This window comes from Balaenoptera borealis (genome assembly GCF_965194805.1).
Source record: "Balaenoptera borealis genome assembly, chromosome: 14".
NCBI classification, from domain to species: Eukaryota; Metazoa; Chordata; class Mammalia; order Artiodactyla; family Balaenopteridae; genus Balaenoptera; species Balaenoptera borealis.
Window position 1 is genome coordinate 70,578,664 of NC_138875.1, and position 23,320 is coordinate 70,601,983.

The 23,320-nt window shown below is 51.6% G+C and overlaps 1 protein-coding gene and 1 pseudogene across 2 annotated transcripts in view; one reads left to right on the forward strand and one right to left on the reverse strand.

The window, feature by feature from the left end:
* Window positions 1-7,039, reverse strand: part of LOC309611018 (uncharacterized protein) — a 177,161-nt gene extending 170,122 nt beyond the window's left edge. The window contains exon 1 of the transcript XR_014234283.1: window positions 5,410-7,039. The gene's annotated coding sequence lies outside the window, so the exon portion shown is untranslated. The remainder of the gene's footprint in view (window positions 1-5,409) is intronic.
* Window positions 7,040-21,588: 14,549 nt separating this feature from the next.
* LOC309610988 (NHP2-like protein 1 pseudogene) lies at window positions 21,589-22,994 on the forward strand (annotated as a pseudogene). Its single transcript has one exon. The product of its transcript is annotated as an NHP2-like protein 1 pseudogene (transcript).
* Window positions 22,995-23,320: the final 326 nt, after the last annotated feature.

A 23,320-nucleotide genomic window follows, 5' to 3' on the forward strand; every position in this document is an offset into this window, starting at 1 on the left:
ACATACTCCTATAATATCCAGTGTGCTGGTCTCTGACCAGGCTACACCTAGAATTTGGGGTCCAGCTCATGAGCCACATTTCAAGATGTCCACTGAAAAAATTGCTCATATCTGTGTGATATGAGTATCGGTTATGGGAACTACATTCAGCTTAGATCCAGGAGGCATTAAGAGGAGTATATGTTCAGAAAACCATAAATTGAAAAGATACATGCACCCCAATGTTCATTGCAGCACTATTTACAATAGCCAGGACACGGAAGACACCTAAACAGAGGAATCTGTTTCCATCAACAGAGGAATGGATAAAGAAGATGTGGTACATATATACACAACGGAATATTACTCAGCCATAAAAAAGAATGATATAATGCCATTTGCAGCAACATGGATGGACCTAGAGATTGTCATACTGAGTGAAGTAAGACAGAGAAAGACAAATATCATATGATATCGCTTGTACGTGGAATTTTAAAACATGGTACAAATGAACTTAACTACAAAACAGAAATAGAGTTACAGATGTAGAAAACAAACTTATGGTTACCAGGGGGTAAGGGGGGGGGGATAAATTGGAAGATTGGCATTGACATATACACACTACTATATACAAAATAGGTAACTAATAAGAACCTGCAGTATAGCACATGGAACTCTACTCAATACTCTGTAATGGCCTATATGGGGAAAGAATCTAAAAAAGAGTGGATATGTGCATATGTATAACTGATTCACCTTGCTGTACACCCAAAACTAACACAACATTGTAAATCAACTCTACCCCAATTAAAAACAAAAAAAAAAAAGTGTATATTTGCCTTCAAAGGGAAGCACTTTTTTTTTTAAAGATTTTTTTTGATGTGGACCATTTTTAAAGTTTTTATTGAATTTGTTACAATATTGCTTCTGTTTTATATTTTTTGGCCGCAAGGCATGTGGGATCTTAGCTCCTCAACCAGGGATCGAACCCGCACCCCCTGGACTGGAATGCGAAGTCTTAACCACTGGACCACCAGGGAAGTCCCAAAGGGAAGCACATTTTGGCTCAATATAATTTGACTCAAAGATCCAAATGATCTTTGGACGAAGGCCATCTACCAAGGGCTGTCTACCTGCAGCAGCAATGAGTTACCTCATTCTTCACACATCTGATAAATATGTACCAAGGCCCAGTATGTGCCAGGCAGCAGGCACCTGGCCAGACGATGGAGCAGTGACAGGCTTCAGAGAGAGATACAGGCCTTGCCCTCAGGAGGCTTCCCGTCTAGTGGCCCGGAAAGGGTCCAGGCAGGCTGGGTGGGCACACGCTTAGGATGTTATGGAGGAGGTTCTCTGTGGAGAGGGTGTGGACCACTATGTCTCCTCAGAGCCAAGGCACTCTAGTCTTTATGATCCCCAAGAGGCTAAATGTAGAGGAAATTGGAGGTGTGGGGCGGGAGCGTGAGGGCGGAATGAGTTAAGAAAAAAATTTTTAAGGGTTTAAATGAACACAGAGGGGCTTTCCCGGCGGGACACACGCAGAGACGCAAGCTCCCTCACACCATCACACGCTCTATGCAGAAGGGGACTTTTATCTCACAAGCCCGAGGCTCCGCTCTCCCGCTTCCCATCTCAGCCCGACCCCACCCACCCTAAGGAGCAGACACTCACAGGCCAGACCCACCGGGGCTGCTCGGGCTGGAGCCACCTCAGTGGGGAAACCGAATCCCTCTCCCCAGTCTCAGCGGACAAAGCAGCCCGGGCCCTAGGTGCTTCCCTTCCTGCCGGGACACCCAGCCAGGGAAAGCAAAGCGAGAAACTCTAAATCAAGTGTTTTTAGCAGAACCAGGCCCCGGGGGTGGAAGGGAGAGGCCGGCGCTCTCAGCGGCTGCTCCTCCTTAACGAGCCTAAACAAGCTGGGCCCGCAGAGTCCGCAGGCGGCCAAGGTAAACCTTCGTCTGTGATGCCCAGGGCGGACAAGTCCAGCCCTCCAGGAAGAGAAACCCCAGCTTTGCTTGCTGCCCTTTTACCACTTGAGAAGCTAAGTACATTAAAAAAAAGATCTGTCCTCGGTGCTGGGAAACTCCTGGTACTCAACACCAAAGAGGTCTCGCAAAACAAAAAACCCATCTGGTCGCCATCACATCGTTCCCAACCCCACCTCCATCCTGGCCCAGCTTTCCGACGCATGCGCACACGTCCTCACGTGTGTGCGCAGACGCGCTCGGGAGCACACAGCCTCATACGTGTATGCGTTCACTGTTTCACCCTTCCACACACATCCCGACACATATCTTCACACATACACACACATGCCCTCCCACGTTTGTGCACACATCCACCCTCACACGAGGACACGCATGTGCACCCTTGTATACAAACTTGTGTGCACGCACATCTTCACACAAGGCACACGTCCTCACACATGCACGCAATATATTTTCACACATGCATGCATCCACAAACATCCTCTGTGCACACACATTCATACACAAACACAGACCCTCAATCCTCACGCATGTACGCCCACTTGTGTGTGCACGCACACCCTCACACATAAGTGCACCTTCACAAACACACATGTGGGTACACATTTTCATACCGCAACATGTCCTCACATGCAGCACACAAAGGTTCACACGCATATGTGCATCCCTGGACACAAACACACATGCATCCTTACATAAACACATGCCCTCACACCTGGAGGCACACTCACCCTCACACACACCCCTTTTTTTTGCTGCTTCCCTGCGAGTTGACTCTCCTCCTTGACTTGCTTACTGGGCCAGGTTTCGCTTTGAAGCTCATGGCCTGGGACCCAGTTGGTAGACAGACGGCTGGTAGCAAAGGCCCAGGGCTTGGGCCATGCACAGACCATGAAGACATTTGTCTGTCATGGAAAGAGCTAGGGCTTTGGAGTTGGGCCAGTAGGGTCCTCTCAATAGCTGAGTGACCTTGGGCAAGTTACACAGCCTCTCTGAGTCTTAGCTTCTCATCGAGAAAAGGGGGCTAATATCACCTACTTCGTGGGGTTGGGAAGGTCAGTATGATGTGGGTGAAGAGGCCATGCAGAGTAGGTGTTCAGGAGAGAGCTCGTTCCATTTGGCTGCCCTGAGTCACCAGAACTCCCCAGGCCACCATTTCCCAGGCCTCAGGTACATGCAGGATGGGACTAATTAAATCGTAGTACTAAAAGCGGTTCATGTTGTTGCTGGTAAAAGGGGCATTTTATGAGGTATCTGGCTGTCCCGGCCCTCCCTTTGTGAAGTCTGCCCAGTTGGAGAAAAGCAGAGGAAAGAGAAGCTGCAGAAAAGGAGATCCAAAGGATCAGAACCTGAAAGAACTCCACGGCTGCTGCCTGAAACATCTGGAAATACGCTAATGGGCATGAGGAGCAGAGCACGGCGCCAAGCCATCTCTTGGCACGTGTACTGAGAGCCGCCCAGGGAGCCGGAGCAGACACTGTGGGACTTTTCCTCTGAGTTACTGCAGCTTCTTTCTGAAGCCGGCCTGGTGTGGTGGCTGAAACACGGAAACATGGTCTGAATTCTCTTCCCACCAACCACCACCACCACCTGGCCGTGGCTTCTTACTGTCTAAGGTGAGCAGTTCAGTGACAATGACCAAGCCCATATTTCTAGGGAAAAATTATAATATTGTGGGTGCCAGGCACCATGCTGAGTTCTACACACACATCATCTCAATCCTTAAGGTGGCTCTGGAGGTGGCTACTAGCATGCCCATTTTACAGATAGGACAACTGCTCAGAGAGGGTGACAGCCTTGCCTAAGATCACAGAGCTGGCAAGGGGACAGGGTGAGGATTTGAACCCAGAGCCATCTGTCACCTAAGCCCTGTGCTCTCCTGCCAAAGAGGAACAAGTGTTCATCTAGCCGGCTCTCCCCCGCCCTTGGGAGCCAGAACCCCCTGGAACTGAACTGCCGGAAATGGATGACCTCAGACAGCCTCCTCGTTTCACAGACGACGGGGAAAGTGAAAAAGGCCAGGGACTGGCTCAAGGTCTCGTCCTGTGTCGCATCCTCATTCCTGGACTTCACTCTCCCCGGCAGCCCCCGGAAGGAGCTGGGGAAAAACTTTCAGAGACTTCCCTGGGGAAGACAGCTGGAAGGCAGGGCGAGCCAGGGCTGTAATAATGCGGTGATGAGGTGGTGACGATATGCCTGTGTTTCCCCCTTTTGAGAAATGCTCTGGCGTCAGATAAGTCCTGGGGGGAGGTAAAAGGAATTTGGCAGGGATCTGGTTATAAGCCATCTGGAGGCAGACGTGAGTACCAGAAAAGCCTCTGCCCAGTCAGTGTGGGCTCATCCGTGAGTGCACTCACAGCCCTCCGCTCCCCAGAGGCTCCGTCAGGACAGGCGAGAGTCAGAGAGAGGTGGCTCTACCCACAATCCCACGGCGGGGCAGGAATATTCCCCCCACCTGTCTTGCAGCCTTTGTCCTGGAGGACCAAGCAAGGACCCATTAGACACTTGCCTGGTGGCCTGGAAGCATGTGTCACGTCATTGCCTCAGAAAGCGGACGTCCTAGCACAAGTCACCACTGTTAAGCAATTCCTCTGTGCTGGGGCTGTGCTCAGCATCTTACCCACATTCTTGCTTCATCCTCACGACCGCGCTGTGGAGTCGGAACCAATACTGCCCCCGTTTCCACTCCAGGACACTGAGACCCAGAGAGGTTTGATAAGGTTCCAAAGGTGATAAGGATGGAGCCAGAACTCAAATCCAGGTAGCGGAGGTCCCGGCCCAGGCTCCCATCCACGACACCGAGCTGCACCTGTCACCACCTCCTGGCACCTCGAGGGACACCTGAGCAGAAACGGCCTAAATCCCGGCCATCGACCGTCCCCCCCCTGCCCCACTTTCCCCTGTGAATTGGGGGCCTCGTCAGAGGCAGACCCCAGGAGATTCCACCCGTCCCCTCGTGTTGGCCTTGCTCACCCACGGATGAGTCAGCTGTAATTTTTGGACATCCCGGGCTCACAGCCGTGGTACCAGGAGCAGTCAGGAGGCAGGAATGCGCGGAATGCGGCTCCTTGGGCTCCGGCCTGTCCCCACCCTGCCCCGCCCCCACCCCCCAGGCTGAATCCACAGAGAGGCTTGGAAGGTGAATGACAAAGTGTTTGTCGAGGCTTTGGGACGACAGGTGCACGCGAAGATGAGGACAAAAACCGATTCTTTTCTCGGGGCTACCGCCACAGTTTCGCGCCCCTCCCACGCAGTCCGCGTTCCAACCCGGATGCTCAGCGCCCCGGGCTCCGGCGAAGGGCAAGAAACCACTGATTAGGAAGCGAAAAGTAAAAAATGTCCCGGGTTCTCAAGAAGACGGAATGTTCAACCTCTTTGCCCGACTCTGACTCGGCTCTGCAACTCCGCCACCCTGAAACATGACTTGGATTTTGTCGCTTACCTGCTCACATGCCTTTATGCAGGCGAAACGGGCTTTCCAGCACCTTCTCTGCGCGGGGCTCTGTCGGGCACTGCGTCTAGATGGTGGATAAGGCAGCAACAGACTTTCCTTGTCGAGCTTTCCTTCTAGAGGAGAGTTCGGATAATAAACGAGTGAGCGTGTAATTACAGAATGGGATCAGGTGAGGAAGGAAGCAAACCAGGTGCAGGATGGAAATGGGCGGGGGTTACTTTAAAATGAAATCCAACCCTCAGAGCTGCATGCTGCCTAAATTTGTCACCTGCCTCTGAGGCCTTAGCTCATGTCAGCCACCCAGAGCCCTTCTCGCCCTCCTGCCACTTTGCCCAGTGGATACTGGGTCACCTCCTCTCTCTGCCTGGCTGGTGAGCCCTTCAGGGGCAGGAAGCATGGTTATCTCACACACCAGAGACTCCTGGGGATCCCCTCTAACAAACGTGCCCTGGAACCTTTGATTTTGATGCCAGGCACTGGGGAGACACATAAAAAATACTTCTTTAGGGAATGGGCATCCCCAGACTCCAGCTGACTGTGGAAGGTCAGGAGGACCAGGGGCTCTGAGCAAAGAAACCATATTTAGGAAACGCTCCATGCCGAGAGCCAGCCTGGAGCCTCGTTGGACTCAGAATGTCCACATCACACACACGCCGGTTAGGAAAGAGGAAGGGTTGAGGGTAAAAACTGTTTGATCAGCCTCTCATCCGGAAGTTCGGGCCCACAGATGCTGCCTTGATTACCTATCGAAATGAACAAATGCCAGAAGTCACCCAAGGCCTTGCTGACGCAGGGCACTGGAGAGAGAGAAACCGCTCGGCTGATTATCTTGGCTTTATCCGCCACATCTGTTTTAGCTCAGCCTCTCTGCTTCTCATCTTTAAAGAGATGGCTACAAAGTTAGACACTCAGAGTTGGAAAGGGCCTGAAAGACCTCACATCTCACCTCCTTATTTCGAAGATAAGAGCTGTGTCACTTGAGAGACTGTGACTCACGCATGGCCACTCGTCTTGGAGGTGGGGCGGGCAGCTGGGACCATAGTTCTCACCTCCCAGGCCAGAGCTTTTCCCAGTTCTCCAAGCTGCCTCTCGGATCCCGCCAAGTCATTCCCACGCTTGCCTCAGTTAGGCCTCATTAGTAAGAGAAGCCGGCCATGGCCCTTTCTCATTCCCCTCCCACCTCTTGGCGAAAAAGGAAGGAGATTCCCTTCCACAGCTGAGCAAGGGTAGTTTTGCTTGTCATCTGATGCCTGGGACTACCCATGCCAGGCTCCCCTCCAGGGGTGCAGCTCCTGCCCTCACGCGGTATCATGGTATCACAAAAGAATTCACCCTCCCGCCAACCTTGAGAACAAGAGGCCATTTCTCAGCTGGGAATCAATCCACCTTGAGGGCCAAGGCATCAGAGGGACTCCGCTCGGCCCTTACCAGCCGCGTGCTCCTTGGCTGAGGCCTCCCCTTGGAGGGCAGGTGCTCCCCAAAGCATCCCAACCCCATTTCCTGAGTCCTCTATCTGGCCAGTCACCTCCACCCAAGCCAAGTCCAGAATCCCTCTGGAAGGTGCTTTACATCCATTCTGGAGGGGAGGAATTGTTATTCCCATGCCCAGTCCTTTTTTTTTTTTTTTTTTTTTTTTTGGCCATGCCGTGTGGCTTGTGGAATCTTAGTTCTCCGACCAGGGGTGGAACCTGGGCCCTCGGCAGTGAAAGCGCAGAGTCCTAACCACTGGACCGGCAGGGAATTCCCCCCCCTTTTTTTTTTAAACAGATGTAGAAATCCAGGCTCAGAGATGTTAAGTTACCTGCCCATGGTCACCCAGCTAGTGAGGGGCAGAGTCAGAATTTGAACTCGAGTCTGACTCCAAAGCCCATCTCTTTCCACAACGCCTCTCCGTGGGCCCCGAAGGAGCTGGAGGCATCTCAAGATACCATTGCACTCATGCTCAGAAATAGTCCCCACTGGTCTGCCTGAGTGCCTGGAATCCCCCCATTGGAGTCATCTCCTGGTGACCCCAACTGTTCTAACAGGAAAGGCCAGAGATGGGCAGGAGGAGGGTATACAAAGGTTTGATCATGGCAGGACCAACCTGAGGCCCAGGGGCGAGGGCTTGGGAGGGCTGGGGGTTGACAGGAGGAAAGGGAAATGGCCCGGGAGAGAAAGGGCTGACTAGTAGGGCCCAGAAGCTGGCAGGACAGGGCATGAGGGCAGCACCAGCGGGGATGGGGGAGCCTCCCTCCAAACCCCACAGAACCAGCTCCAGGGCACGGACTGGTTCTGGGGTGGAAGGGCCCAGCGTGACTGGGAGGCATTAGTCAGCAGTGGAGGTTTATGAAAGGAGGGATTGTCCGGAGTCTCCTTACTCACCAGGCCAGTTGGGTTGTCCCCAGAGACCGGGAGCAGGGCCGGTATCAGAAGGGGACCGGGAACTCTGAGCTGCTCACTGCCCAGGTTGAATGGCCCTGGGCATCGGGGGCCTGCCTGGCCTCACAGCCTGTGAGTCACAGCCGTTGGCTGGCAGGCTGAGTGTCTTCATTGTCCTCTCAGCCGTGGGACAGTGGGGCCAGAGCCCTGGCAGGAGGCCCGACTCCCTCCTCTTAGGATAGAGGACACCCAGGGCTGATTCACGGGGCTCCTGTGCCACGTTACCAGCCCGCTGCCCCATCCGAGGCCCCAGCAGTCATCTACCATTCCTTTGTCGGTCATTCACACGGTCATTCTTTCTGTTGCTGTCTTGGGTCAATCTTTATTTTTTCCAATTGCAAAAGTAATCTATTGAATATTATTCAGCCTTAAAAAGGAATAAAATTCTGACCAACGCTACAACATGGGTGAACCTTGAGGGCACCATGCTGAGTGAATAAGCCAGCCACGAAAGGACAAATCCTATATGAGTCCACTTATGTGAGGTTCCCAGATAGTCAAAATCATCAGGACAGAAAGTAGAGTAGAGAGGTTGCCAGGGGCTCGGGGAGGAGGCGCGGGGAGTTTGTACTTAAAGGTGCAGAGTTTAAGTTAGGGGAGGTGGAAACTGATCTGGAGAGGGATGGTGGTGATGGTTGCAAAACAATACAGATGTACTAATACCGCTGAACTGTATTCTTAAAAATGATTAAAACAGGGACTTCCCTGGCGGTCCAGTGGTTAAGATTCCGTGCTTCCACGGTAGGGGGCGCAGGTTCGATCCCTGGTCGGAGAACTAAGATCCCGCATGCCGTGCAGCGTGGCAAAAAAAAAAAAGATTAAAACAGTAAAGTTTATATTTTGTATATTTATCACAAAAACCAAAAAAAAAAAAAAAAAAAACTCTGTTACTTGAACAATACATAAAAGTAAAAGGTAATTGGTAAATGTCCTCACCTCACTCTCTGGAATATTTCAAGCCTACTTATGTTCCTGTACAATCATGTGTGTGTGTGTAACAAAAGTCAGCCTGTGATGGGAAGGGAACACAGTCCCCGGGTGCCAGCCACGCTCCTGGTCTCTCTCTCTCTTTGAAGGGCATGCGCATCTCACTCACTAACCCCAGGTGCCAGCTCAGGGTCAGGTGGCAAGGTCATGGCAAAGATCATGGCATTGACAATCACGACCATCCAGAGAGAGCTTAGCCATGTCCAGCGTGGTGCTTAAGCCCTAACACGCACGAGCTCCTTCATCCTTCCACCAGTGTGGTGAGGCGGGGGATAGTTCATGCGCACCTCCAAGCCCATTTCATAAAGGAAGACTCAGAGGCTTTGAGAGTTGAGGGATGTGCCCAGATCACATCGCTAGAAGGAGGCAGAGCGGGAGGTACTTCCCCGTTGAACCGTTAGATTGTACTGCAGACAGAGATCGGCCACAAGCAGAACGATTGTTTATAGGATACTTGCTCACTTCCTAGTAATCCCTTAATTTCTGGCTTCCCAGGGGGAGGGCTCCTGTGGTCTCACTGACTGTTTGGTCCTCCTCAAGCCCTGGAACACAGTAGGTGTCCAAGAAATATTTGCAGAGAGAATAGTTCTCATTCATGTCTCTGTTTGATTGTCTCCCACACCCTTGTGAGGTAGCAAATTAGGAAATATGATTGCTGCCGGTGTTAGTCATCTGGCCAGTGGGCGAGATGGTCACACGGCCGGGCTGGGCCACTGAGGTAGAGCCCCCGGGCTTCTGGCTCCCTTCCCAGGCCTTTCCAATTTTGTTGTTGAGACCTGGGCCCGTACTGCTACAGAACAAAGATATTAATTGGGAGCAAGACTCCTTTGAGTCATTACCAGCAGTAATAATAATAATAATTGCAGTCATACTCATTGTAATCTTTAACTCATGTAACCCATATGGATAGCACCAATGAGGCACTAATATTATCTCAGTGCTACAATTAGGCCTAGAGAGGTTGAGCAACTTCCTCAACATCACACAGCTCAGAAGCGGCAGAGCTGGGATTCAGACTCCGTCTGGCTCCAGAGCCCATATGCCACACACTGCTGATATCTGAGGACCGATGAGCATCCTCAGTTGGACCCACGGCACAGCCGGGCTGAGCTTTGGTGAGAGATGGGGCTGAATTCCGCCTTCATTCATTCTGTCTGTCAGTGAGCCTTTGCCGAGCCACACCCGAGTGCTCGGCTGAATGTCTGTCCCGAGGACCTGACCCAAACAGGACGGAAGCCCTCCCCACCCTAGCAGAGTCTATGGACTGGCGGGAGAGGTCAATGTCCTTATTACACAGTTAATTGTCTCATTAGAACAAAGATGAGTACCACTGAAAGGCTATGGGCTCTGCCAGCCTCTCATGGGCACAGGCCAGGGCCAGGGCCTGGCAAAGGCTGCCCCATGGGGCTGACATCTCTGCTGAAATTGGAAGGGTGGGTCAGGATCAGGTGAGTGGAGTGGGAGAGCTTTGCAAGCAAAGAGCACAGCCTGGGCAGCAGCTTGGCTCTGACTAGGACAGAAACCGGTGTGGCTGGAGCCGGTGAAGGGGAAGGAAAGGGATGGGGGCATGGGGGGTGCAGGGGCCCGTGCCTGAGTCCTCCTATAGCAAAGAGGGCCCCTGTAATCGGCTCACTTTCTCTATTATCCTTAGAGAGCAAGTGGAAAAAGGAACGTGAAAAATTCCCTTTCCTCCCCAGCTGGCGGGGCTGGATGGGTCCTCCCATATGCATTTACTCCACTACCCGGGGGTTCGTACAGCTGTTTGCACTGGACATAATGCTCACTGTCCTATTTGACCCTCATGACCACCTGGAGGGAGGAAAGGCGAGCAGGTGTCAGGCATCCCCCGCACAGCAGAGGAAATCAAGGCAGGAAGAGGGGCTGCGCCTCCGGGACACGGTCTGAGGTCCAGGCCTTTCTTTCTCGGTGGCCTTTTCTCCTCTGTAAGATGCACTTAATAGCACCGGAGTCCCTGGGTTGCGGGGAGGGCAGGGTTAGGTGACAGAATCCGGGTAAAGAGCTGAGCAGGTAAAGGCTCAAGGTCAGTGTTCCGGAAGTGGTGGTGGCCATCATTTCCATCACCATCATCAGTGCTCTTCTCCCTGAGCACCTGCTCTGCTGTGTGCCGGGCACCGTGCCAGGTGCGGGGGGGTGGGGAGGTATGTGTCCCCTGCTCCTAAGGACAGTAACGCCTAATGGGGAGACAGTTAACTAGCGGCCTGGGGAAGCCAGTGAAGTGCTGAAGTAGATGGGCTCTGGGTGGGCGTGGCAGGGGAAGCCCAAAGGAGATGGATTCTGAGCTGTACTTGGACCAAAACTTGGACCTCGGGAAGGGAGAGCAGGTGCGGACTGTGGGGACACCTCAGATGGTTAGTGGTGGGTGTTCTCGGGGCTGGAGCCGACAGAGCTGAGGCTGGCGAGTTAGTGAGGGTCACACCGGAAGGGAGAGTGAGCGGGTGTGCACGGGGGATCAGGTCTAAGGACCACTGCCTGGACGATCACGGTCAACACAGCCATGACAGACACAAGTTGCATCATTCAGTGAAGTGGTCAACCAAGTGGAGCAGATGTTTCTGACAATAGCATTTGTTTGGAATTCTTTTCTAATTATTCATGTAAATTATGCATAATGTAGAAAAGAGGGGACGCAAACACACACAATGGGGGATGGCGGTGGGGGGAATGTCCAAATCGTTTGCAGCTCACCACCCCAGGTAGCCCTGGTTATCCCATGAGGGTACCTCCTTCCAGCCTCTTCTTATTCCTCAAAGAGGCCAATGCCAACTGATGTGAGGGTGAAGCACAGGGAGGTTACGGGGCCTGGGGACAGACGTTTCTTAAAGCTGTTTAAGAAAGAAAAGATTTGGGACTTCCCTGGTGGTCCAGTGGCTTTGGGGAGAAGGTGAGATTCAGACTCGCCCTTCAAGGAGGGGCAGGGTCCGGAAAGACCAGAGGAATTCCAGGCAAAGGGACAGCACTGCTAAGGCACATTTCTGGGGAGATGGATAAAGAACGTGACTGGCACCTTCTCTTGTGCCAGCCTCTATTCTCATGCATATCACATGTTACCTCATTTGATCTTCCCAACACCCTGTGGGGCGGAGACAAGAGAAGCCTCATTTTAGGGTGAGCAAATGGAGGCACCCACACTCTGGCCGAGATGTGGCCGTGTTCCTGACCCAGGGTTGGCTTGGTCTCGAGCCCAGGGAGCCACAAAGGACTGTAGGAGGGGGTGACCGGTCTGTCCTCGTGGGGAACGGGGAGGAGTGTAAGGAGCCAGGGCAGTCGAGGCCAGGGAAGGAAGGGGAGCGATGGGACCTTGGGTCTGTCCGGTCCCATGCTGCGGAGGCTTTATCGGGGCGCTGCAGGTCTTGACAATCACCGCTGCCCATCTGAAGCCTGGCTTCCTGGAGCTGGGCCGGCCGCCCTGGAAGAGATAAGGCAGCCCTGGTCATGTGGCTCTAACCATCGGTGGCCAAGCAGAAGCTGCTGCAGAGCTGATGGCCGGCTCGAAGGGAAGCCCCTCCAGCATCTTCTGACCACCTCCCCAGGGACCCTCCGGACAGGGCATATCCGGACGAGGAAAACTGCTGTAAGAAGGATACTTAAAACCCCTCCTATGTGTACTTTTGGTTCACAAAGCACTTCTACTGCCATTCTCAGCATGAAACAGAAAGGTGGGGCCTGGGAGGCCACCTGGGGTCCAGGCCTCAGGCCACCACTGTTGGCTCTGCGACCCTGCCAGGGGACATCACTTCTCTGAGCCTCAGCTTCCTCATCTGTCCAGTGAAATCAGCAACACCATCTCTCCTTTTCGTGGCTCGTGGCTCCGTGTCCGGCCAGCCTGTTGCCAATCCCCTCCTGGCCCTGCTCCCTCCCCTGCAGCCTCCCCTCCCTGCTCCCTCGAGGGCACCACCTTTGCACTGTACCAGACCCTGGGCCTTTGCCAGGCAGGGAGTTGAGTCAGACCTCAGTCCACCAACATGCTGCTGGGGTGGATGGGCCCGTGCAGCCTGGGATTCTTGTCCCAACTCCCCTCCCGGCTGGGGCTGGGTGAGAAAGAGGGGAGGGAAGAAAGAGGGGAGAAAGAGGGGAGGGGAGCCCCCAAGGGAAGGCTCCAATTTTGCCAGCGAAGGCTTTTGTGCTCTGAAATGCCAGGCCAGGGCAGTCAGCTCTGCCAACGAGGAGACTGGCCTCCAACAATAATGTTTTTCCCTGGGTTTCCAGAAGGCATCAGCTGCTTTCTAATTCAAACCATCAGGAGGAGGTTAACATGTGCTGAGTCTCAAAACGCCTGAGAAAGAAAACGGCTTCCCGCTCCCTGTGCCAGACAAGAGCGGCCTGGATGGGGCAGGGCTCAGGCAAGGGGCCCCTGGATGGGAGGCTGTGAGCGCTTCCCTGGGCTCCCTTGCGTCCAGCCCAGGTCCTCAGCTGGCACCTCCCCGGGGCAAACTTGCCGCTGGTCACTCCACCCACATCCACTGGGGCCCACTGTGTGCCAGAAACTGCCAGGCTTTGGAGTGATCACTGTAGCTGTTACTGTAGTTCACACTGATCAAGCACGTGTTGTATGAGAGCACTTATGCCAAGTGCTTTCCACTCATGATCTCTAGACCACCTACTATTATTCCATTCCACAGACGAAAAGGATGAGGCTCAGCCAGGTGAAGTTCCCCAGCAGAAGTGAAGAGCTGGGCTTCCAGCCCTGGATCTGCCTGCAGGGCTCCCCTGCCAGGCCTTGCTGCCCAGCACATAAAAGATGTGTAAGACTCACCACTTCACAACTACTAGGTTGGCTAGAATTAAAAAGTCAGATAATAACAAGTGACAGCCAAGATGTGGTGAAATCTATCATCATACTCTGCTGGTGGGAATGGAAAATGGTGCAGCTACTTTGGAAAATAGTCTGGCGGTTCCTCAAACAATTCAACATAAAGCTACCATAGGACCCAGCAATGCCATTCCTGGGTATCTACCCAAGAGAAATAAAAACATATGTCCACACAAAGACATGTATAGGAATATTCATAGCAGCATTATGCATAACAGCCAAAATGTGGAAACAATCCAAAGGGATAAACACAATGTGGTCCGTCCATACAATGGAATATTATTCAGCCATACAAAGGAATGAAGTACTGATACATGTTACAACATGGATGAACCTTGAAAACATTATGCTGAGTGAAAGAATCTAGTCACAAAAGTCCACATATTGTATGATTGCATTCATATGAAATATTTAGAATAGGGAAATCCACAGAGATAGAAAGGAGGTTAGTGTTTGCTCAGGGTTGGGGGTGGGAATGAGGGGGAACATGGGGGCTGGGTGATAATAGCCAAAAGTAACAGGTTTTCTTTTTGAGGTGATCAGAATGTTCTAAAATGGACTATAGTGATGATTGCCCATTGTCTGCGAATACACTAAAAACCATTTAAACGGGTGAATTGTATGGTGCGTGAATTTGATCTCAGTAAAGCTGTTTAAGAAAGAAAAGATTTTTTTTTAACACCTTTATTGGAATATAATTGCTTTACAATGGTGAGTTAGTTTCTGCTTTATAACAAAGTGGATCAGTTATACATATACATATGTCCCCATATCTCCTCCCTCTTGCGTCTCCCTCCCTCCCACCCTCCCTGTCCCACCCCTCTAGGTGGTCACAAACCACCAAGCTGATCTCCCTGTGCTATGCGGCTGCTTCCCACTAGCTATCTATTTTATGTTTGGTAGTGTATATATGTCCATGCCACCCTCTCACTTTGTCACAGCTTACCCTTCCCCCTCCCCATATCCTCAAGTCCATTCTCTAGCAGGTCTGTGTCATTATTCCCGTCTTACCCCTAGGTTCTTCATGACCTTTTTTTTCTTTTTTTTTTCTTAGATTCCATATATATGTGTTAGCATACGGTATTTGTTTTTCTCTTTCTGACTTACTTCACTCTGTATGACAGACGTCCCGAAAGAAAAGATTTGAGACTTCCCTGGTGGTCCAGTGGCTAAGACTTCATGCTCCCAATGCAGGGGGCCCAGGTTCGATCCCTGGTCAGGAAACTAGATCCCGCATGCATGCCACAAGTAAGAGTTGGCATGTTGGAACTAAGAAGCCTGCATGCTGCAACTAAGGGGCCCGCATGCCACAACTAAGAGTCCGCATGTCGCAATTAAGAAGCCCGCATGCTGCAACTAAGGAGCCCGCATGCCACAACTAAGAAGCCCGCATACTGCAACTAAAGATCCCACATGCTGCAACAAAGATCCCACGTGCCGCAACTGAGACCCGGTGCAGCCAAAAATAAATAATAAATAAATAAATAAATAAATAAATAAATAATTTTTTTAAAAAAAGAAGAAAGAAAGAAAAGATTTAAGGTGCAGGCTTTAAGGCACTCACAAGCGAGGGAAGGCAGAGAAGCCAACAATTCCATTCATGACACCAGAAATCACAGGCCAGCATGAGGATGAGCATGAGTCCTGGTGTGAAAGTAACAAGTTTTCCACCTGAGGCCATGTAGTCATAGTGCTATGGGAAGAGAGGAGGACCATCTCTCAGCCCAGGGAGCTGGGGCGCAGTGGGAGGCAATCCAGGGAGGCTTCCTGGAGTAGGTGACACTGGCTGTGTCTTAAAGAATGAGTTGGGCAACAAAGTGAGGAGTGGAAAAAGATGTCACAGGTGGAGGAGGCAGAAGCATACCCAGAAAATGTCCTGAGGGTGGCAGTGGGGGGAGAGGCTGAGAGAGGATTCCTGCCTGGCACAGTGGGAAAGGCAGGAGACTCCCATCTGCCCCTGCTCGCTGTGTTCCCTCAAGCAAGCCCCTGCCCCTCTCTGAGCCTGGATTCCAACAAAAACCCTCCCATCTCTGAAGTTGTGAGTCTCTGAGCCAGAGATTGAAGAGGGCAAACTGATGACAGATAGAGAGGCAGAAGGAGAGGGGGTGGTCGGGTGTCAGGACCTGGAAGCAGAGGGCCCGAGACCCCGTAGGCACGCTTCCCAGCCTGATGGGTGGCTGCCCATGGGCCACATCCCCCCACCCCCGCCCCAACCTCCCCAGGAAACACGGGGGCCTGAGGAGAAATCGAAACAGAAACACAGGCGTCTCTTCCTGGGCAGATTCCAAGAAAGAAAAGAAAGTGGCTTCTAAGGAGAGGACCTGTGAGCTTTGAAGTGAGGAAGGAAGCAGGCCTGGAGAGGAAGCGGAAGAGGAGGGGGGTGTGAAAGAGGGGCAGGTGCCCTGGGTGTGGGCCCGCTCCCTGTGTTCAGGTGAACCCAGCCACGGGAAGCCTCAAAGGGGCAACAGAAGCGTGTGCGACGGCGGTGTTTCCCACGGGTGGTGCCAGGCAGCCTCCTGTCTTCTTACCCCAGTGCGTTCCTCTCCCTCTCTTGGCTGCCGTGCCTCTGGCATTTGTGGTCCTGAATTTGAGCCAGAGGATCTGGGTTCAGCTTTTGGCCCTGCCATGTTTTTTTTAATTGAGATATAGCTGATGTACAATATTATACAAGTTTCAGGTGTACAACACAGTGATTCATAATTTTTAAAGGTTATACTGCACTTATAGTTAGTATAAACTATTGGTTATATTCCCTGTATTGTACAATATATCCTTGTAGCTTATTTTATACATAATAGTTTGTACCTCTTCATTCCCTACCCCTGTCTTGCCCCTCCCCTCTTTTCTCTCTCCACTGGTAACCACTCGTTCGTTCTCTGTATCTGTGAGTCAGTTTCGTTTTGTTATATTCACTAGTTTGTTTTATTTTTTAGATTCCTCATATAAGTGATATCATACAGTATTTATCTTTCTCTGTCTGACTTATTTCACTTAGCATAATGCCCTCCAAGTCCATCCATGTTGCAAATGGCAAATTTTGGGGGGTTTTTTATGGCTAAGTATTCATAGTATTCCATTGTATGGGTATACTACATTTTCTTTATCCATTCATCCGTTGATGGACACTTAGGTTCCTGCCATGTCTTAATTGTGGTCTCTGCCCCCTCAGTTTGCTCCTCTGTAAAGTGGGATCACCACTGCCGCTCTGCCTCTGCTATCAGCGAATAGGAAGACAGTCATATACATGAAAATACCTGGCCCAGGGACTTCCCTGGTGGTCCAGTGGTTAAGACTCCGCGTTCCCAATGCAGGGGGCCCAAGTTCAATCCCTGGTCAGGGAACTAGATCCCGCATGCCACAACGAAGATCTCGCACACAGCAATGAAGATCCCTCATGCCACAACTAAGACCTGGCACAGCCAAATAAATAAATAAATATTAAAAAAAAAATAAAAAACCTGGCCCATAAGGTTAACCTCTTACACTGTTCTGTACAGTGTCTTCACCTTTCTAACGCATCTTCCTATCTGTTACCTCCTTTGAGCATCATGGCACCAAGCAAAAAAGCCAGGCTGTCTTCCTACCCATTTGACAGGAGACAACACTGAGGCTCCGAGAAGCTGCATGACCAAGGGCGTCAAGTGGCAGCAGGAGAACCCGGGGACACAAGGCTCCTCGGGCCCGGCCCTGCTGGCTCCCAAGTAGGGGTGCTGAGATCCTTAGGCTTTTCATACAGGCAGGGGACCACCCCACGTCCCAGGTCAAGCTTCCTGATTACATGCAGGGGCCTGGAACAGGGAAGATTCACAAGAATTTGAAGATTCACAGACATTTGAAAATTCACAAACATTTGAAGGTTCATAAACATTTGAAGATTCACAGACATTGGAAGATTCACAAACATTTGAAGGTTCACAAACATTTGAAGTGTCACAAACATTAGAAGGCATCTGAAGCAGATGCTCAATTTAGGCTAGTTCCAGGGTCAGAACTAGGACAAATGCTTGCAGGTTATAGGAACGTGCAGAAGGGATTTCAAATCATGGTGAAAAGGAACATTGTGAATATGCTGAACTTATGGACAGAACAGGCTGCCTGACAGTAATGACCTCCCTGTCCCTGGGGTGTGCTCAAGTGCAGACCTGACAGTCAGTTGGTGGAGGTGGCTCAGAGAGGGAGGGAAACCTGAGGGAAGTGAGCCTAGAGAGGGGCTTCTCAACCTTGGTGTGGTTGACACTCTGAGTTGAGGCCCACCCTTAGCACCTGTATGATTTTCAGCAACATCTCTGGCCTTTATCTCTAATGCAGCACAGCCCTCCCCACCCAATCTTTGTGACAATCAAAGATGTCTCCAGACATTGCCAAGTGTCCCCTGGGGCAAAATCACACCCATTTCCCCCCTTCCTTGTTGAGAAACATTGGCTTAGATGACCTTTTAGGTCCCCTGAGAGCCCATGACTCCGTCATTCTAGACAAGGAATTACAAGAATCACTGTCATTTTTTGAGCGCCCGTGGCCTGCATGATTGTTAAGCGTCATACATGCATCATCTCACCTAATGTCGTCATCGGTCTCAGTCATTCTGTCTTCTTACACCATTCTTCCTGCTCCTCTGCCTGGCTTACTCCAGTTCCTCCCAGATTCAATGTCACTCTCCCTGGAGTCCCTCCCTACCCCACCCCCCCATCTCATTCACACCCCCGCTTTTTTGTTATATTCCAGCTCCCAGCGCCCCCCTAAATAGCACAGCATCTGAGTGCCTCCACGTCTGTCTTCCCGCTGGACCGCAGGCTCCTGGAGGGTCACTGGGTCTTGCTCACCTCTGGGACCCCACATGGTAGGGACTCCACACACACACCCACACCCACACCCACACACACACACACACACACCGAGGGAGTGAGGCTCTGAGAATTCAGCTCAGCACATCACTAAGCCGACCCTGGTCAGTGGGGCTGCCTGTGACCGCCCTGCGCTACTCGCACACGCCTGAACCCCTCCTCGGGAAACCACCTGCTGCCCGGCCACGACCCCCCCCTTCCCGGCTCTTCCCGAGCACAAATCTCTGACCCACATGCCAGCAGATGTCCAGACTGCTGGCTCCACGGGAAGGAGGAGGGGCGGGGGGCCGTGTGGGCAGGACCCTCCCTGCAGGAGGAGATGACCTGGATGGGGAAAGTGACCACAGTCGTGTTTACCAAACCCCTGGTCCCCGAGCAGGTCCTCTTCTTCAAAGCTGGAAGGAGATCAGTCTGGGATACACGAGGGAAGCCCAGTCAACTTCCACCCGGGGGGTGGGCAGGGCAGAGGGTGTTCTGATTTGGCAGGAATCTAGGCACAGGATGGTAGGAAGCCCACTGCCCCTTATGGGCTCAGGCCAGACCTCAGGATCCAGCAACCAGTGCACAATCGGCCACCTCTGCTAAGGTGCTCAGGGCTCCAGAGGTTTCCTTTGTCAAGTGAGGAAGATTTGAACCTTGTTGGTGGTTTCTGACATTTTACGGGTGTTTTTATTTTGTTTTTAGCAAAAGAAACCCCCCTCCTTAAAGGAAAATCTCATGTGATAGCCCAATATGTAAAACCCTGAGCTCTGCCTTCTCAGCGTGCCTCGTTCCCCACTCCCCCAAATAGCCCTGGGTCACCTCCCCGCCCCCCAGGGCTCCTCGGGGCCCGGTTTGAAACCCACAGGGGTTTCTTTGAGGCCCTTCTAGCTCCTGTGGTCTGCAGTTCTATAACTGGCCCCACCAAATGGTGAAATGCAACCAAACATGCCAGGGACGGGGGTTGGGGGGACGTGTATGTGATGCGCACTCAGGGTCTCGCAAGGCCCAGGGGATGGCTGTGACTGGGGTTGTCCTTGAACATGCTGAGATGGAAAATTCTGGTCATTTGAGTATTGTGTTTATTTCTGTGGGTCTCTGGATAAACAGGAATTCACAGTACCCAGCAAAGATAAACGTATGGAACTCATTACCCCAGAAAGGGTTACAGGCCGAGGACATGAGCACACCCAGGCAGGCCCCGCTGTGTTTGGATGACAGAGACACACAGGTCTGGTCCCAGCCTGACGGCAGCGGCCACAGCCCCAAGACAACAGCTGTAACTCTGAAATGCTGCACAAGCACTTTCTCATCCCTTTGAGGTTTGCTGTACATTCTTTTTCCTTTTTTTTTTTTTTAACTGATTAAGAAACCGAGACTCAGAGAGGTACAGTCACTTGGAAGTGGCTGAAGCCAGAGTTCTCAGCTCCACTGTCAAGGGCCACCCAGGCCATCCTCTGAGTGGCCCTGAGCAAACCCAGGCTTGGTCTCCTAACCTGGATGCTGCGGGTGTTTGATGGGAGCCTGCCTTCGCATCAGCACAAGTGGCTTGAGTGATTGCTCGGGGCTGGGGATTGAGTTAGATGCTGATGATAGAGAAATGAATAAAGACATGGCCCCTGCTACATCAGGACAAGGGGCTAAGGGTTTACTCTGCCAAGCAGCTGGTGGGTGAGCGTTTGAAGATGGTTTCATTGAGAAGGGGATGTCTGAGCCCACTGGGAGACTGAGTAGTCAAGTGGCAGATGGAAGCAGCAGGGAATAGCATTTCCGCCTGAGGGAATAGCCTATACTAAGGTGCAGAGGCATGAGGAAGGATCTCAAAAGACTCTTCCAGCTCTAACCACCACGGGTATTGATGGGTTATTAAGGGATGATGAGGGAGGAAGTGTTAAGTGTCCCAGGATCAATATCTCAGAGAAGGAATAGGGTTTCTCCTTCTCAGGCTTCAGGGGCCCTGGGGCTACCCATGGAGAACATATCTGATAATAATGAGAATCTCTGGGTCAGTTCTCACAGGAGCTAGGTGAACCTTTTAGGAATTGTGTTCGTTTCCTGTGGCTGCCCGTAACAAATGACCGCAAACTGGGTGACCTAAAACAGTAGACATTTATTCTCCCACAGTTCTGGAGGCCAGAAGTCTGCAATCAAGGTGTGGGCAGCGCCATGCTCCCTCTGAAGGCTCTGGGGGAGAATCCTTTCTTGCCTCTTCCAGGTGGCTTCTAGAAGATGGCTCTAGGCTTTCCTTAGCTTGTGGCTGCCTCACTCCAGTCTCTGTCTCTGTCTTCACATGACCTTCTTCCCTGTGTGTCTCAAATCTCCCTTTGCCTTTCTCGCTCTCTCTTTTTTTTTTTCCTTCGGCCATGCCGTGCTGCTTGCAGGATCTCAGTTCCCCAACCAGGGACTGAACCCAGGCCACAGCAGTGAAAGCCCAGAATCCTAACCACTAGGTCACCAGGGAATTCCCTCTCTGCCTTTCTCTTATAAGGACACTTGTCATTGGATTTAGGACCTACCTGGATAATCCAGAATAATCTCATTTAGAGATCCTTGACTTATTACATCTGCAAGAAATCTTTTCCAGATGAGGTCACAGTGACATGTTCTGGGATGTGGGTGTACCTTTTTGGGGGACCACTATTCAACCCACTACAGGGATCAACCATCCTATGGCCTTGTTTTGAGGTTGGGGACACTGAGTCTCAGCCAGGAAAAGGCTCTTGCCCACGGCCAGCCAGTCAGTGACAGAGCTAGCACAGGGACCCTGGTATTGATGCCACCATTGTCAGCATAGCATAACAGGCATATTTCTTAGCACAGGCCAGATATTGTTCTATGTTATACGTCTATTAACTCAGAGTGACCACAACCTACAGAAGAGGACAGAGGCACAGAGAGGTCCAGGAACTTGCCCAAAGCCACACAGCCAGTCTGTGGTCCTGCACTCCCCACTGGGGACCCCATGTGTCCCCTGATACATAGGAATTGGTACACATTTGTGAGTGCCGGCTGTGGAATGGTCCTCTGTACAGCTCTGAGGACTCAGAGGGATAGAACAGGGGGTGGTCTAGCTGGGGAGATAGACACATATAAGATCACTTCTTAGAATATGGGGGAGGTCCTTGCGGCATCAGGCAGGAGACCACCGAGGCAGACTCAATGACTGAGGCTGATGTAAATCCGAAGGCCTACCCTCTTGCAGATGCCCACCTCACCAAGAAACTATTGGACCTCGTTCAGCAGTCATGTAACTACAAGCAGCTTCGAAAAGGAGCCAATGAGGCCACCAAAACCCTCAACAGAGGCATCTCTGAGTTCATTGTGATGGCTGCAGACGCCGAGCCCCTGGAGATCATCCTGCACCTCCCACTGCTGTGTGAGGACAAGAATGTGCCCTACGTGTTTGTGTGCTCCAAGCAGGCCCTGGGGCGAGCCCGTGGGGTCTCCAGGCCTGTCATCGCCTGTTCTGTCACCATCAAAGAAGGCTCACAACTGAAGCAGCAGATCCAATCCATCCAACAGTCCATTGAAAGGCTCTTAGTCTAAACAGGTGGCCTCTGCCACACTCCCTGCTGCTGACTCCTACCCCAGGGGTTATGTATCGTTTGTCTGTTAGCATATAGTATTTCCAGCTACCTTCTATTGTTATAAAATATTGTAGTGCTCAATTTGGTTTTTGTATTTTTGTATTGTTTTTGTCTTGTTTTTAGGTTGTCATCTCCTCCCCAGCCTCTCCTGTAATCTCCACTTCCACTCTCTCTCTGCCATCTTATCCTCCCTTTTGGAAAATGCATGCCCAGAACAGGTGGAAGCAGGGTGGTTGACACCATTCAAAGGCAGGGAAGAGCCAAGGTAGAGATTTGGTTCCAGCTTTCAGGTGCCAACTTCCTACTGTGCAGGGCATGATGGAAGTAAACACTGTCCACTTTGTATCCCTTGTGCCCAGCATACAGGATCGTGTTTGAATAATCAAGGGGTTTCCTTTGCTCTCTAGGGCATTATGTATCATTTGGGGAGGAAGCACGTATTCTGTGAAGTTGTTGGGTGTATGTCCCAAGAGTCAGTTTCTGATGTACCCCTGCTGTTTGCTTTTGGTAATATATTTCCCCCCCAACTCCCACCTATGCCTCTGAGGGTGGCAGGGCAGCAACATACCAAAGAGATATGCTGCAAAATTCCAGAGGCGCCTTGGTGAGTGAGACATGGGACAGTTGACCTAGGTCTTGAAGGTGTGGCAAGAGGTTCTGGAATGGAGGATTCTGGGCCAGTCATGGAGAACTGGGAGCTACAGCAGAGATGATGGAATTCAAGGGAACATCCTTGCTTTGGTGAATGGAGGTTTCTTCAGTAGACACTTGGTACCAGCTCTGAGAGCCCTGACCCCTGCCTATGTCCTGCCATGATGTGGGTCAGATGTATGCATTCTCTGTCACAGCAGAAGGACAGTGCTAATGTGTCGTTCTTGTGAGCATCCTAATAAAGAACACATATATTCATAAAAAAAAAAAAAAGAATATGGGGGAGACACCAGCTTGGGGGTGCGGGGAGAATTCTCACAGGAGAAGAGGCCCAATTAGGAGGCTTCTCAGGAGGATGAAATGATACAGAGGAGAAAGAATGCGAAGGATGCGCTAGACACGGAGACTGGATGTACAGAGGCAGGGAAGCAGGAATAAGCATGGCATGTCCTGGGGACCACAAGCAGTTTGGTTTTGCTGGAGAATAAAGCAGGAAGTGATGGGGAATGAGGCTCAGGGGTGGGCAGAGCACAAGGTAAGACTTTGGACTTGCTCCTGAGGGTACTGGGGAGCCACTGAGGGTTTTAAGCAGAAGCTGCATC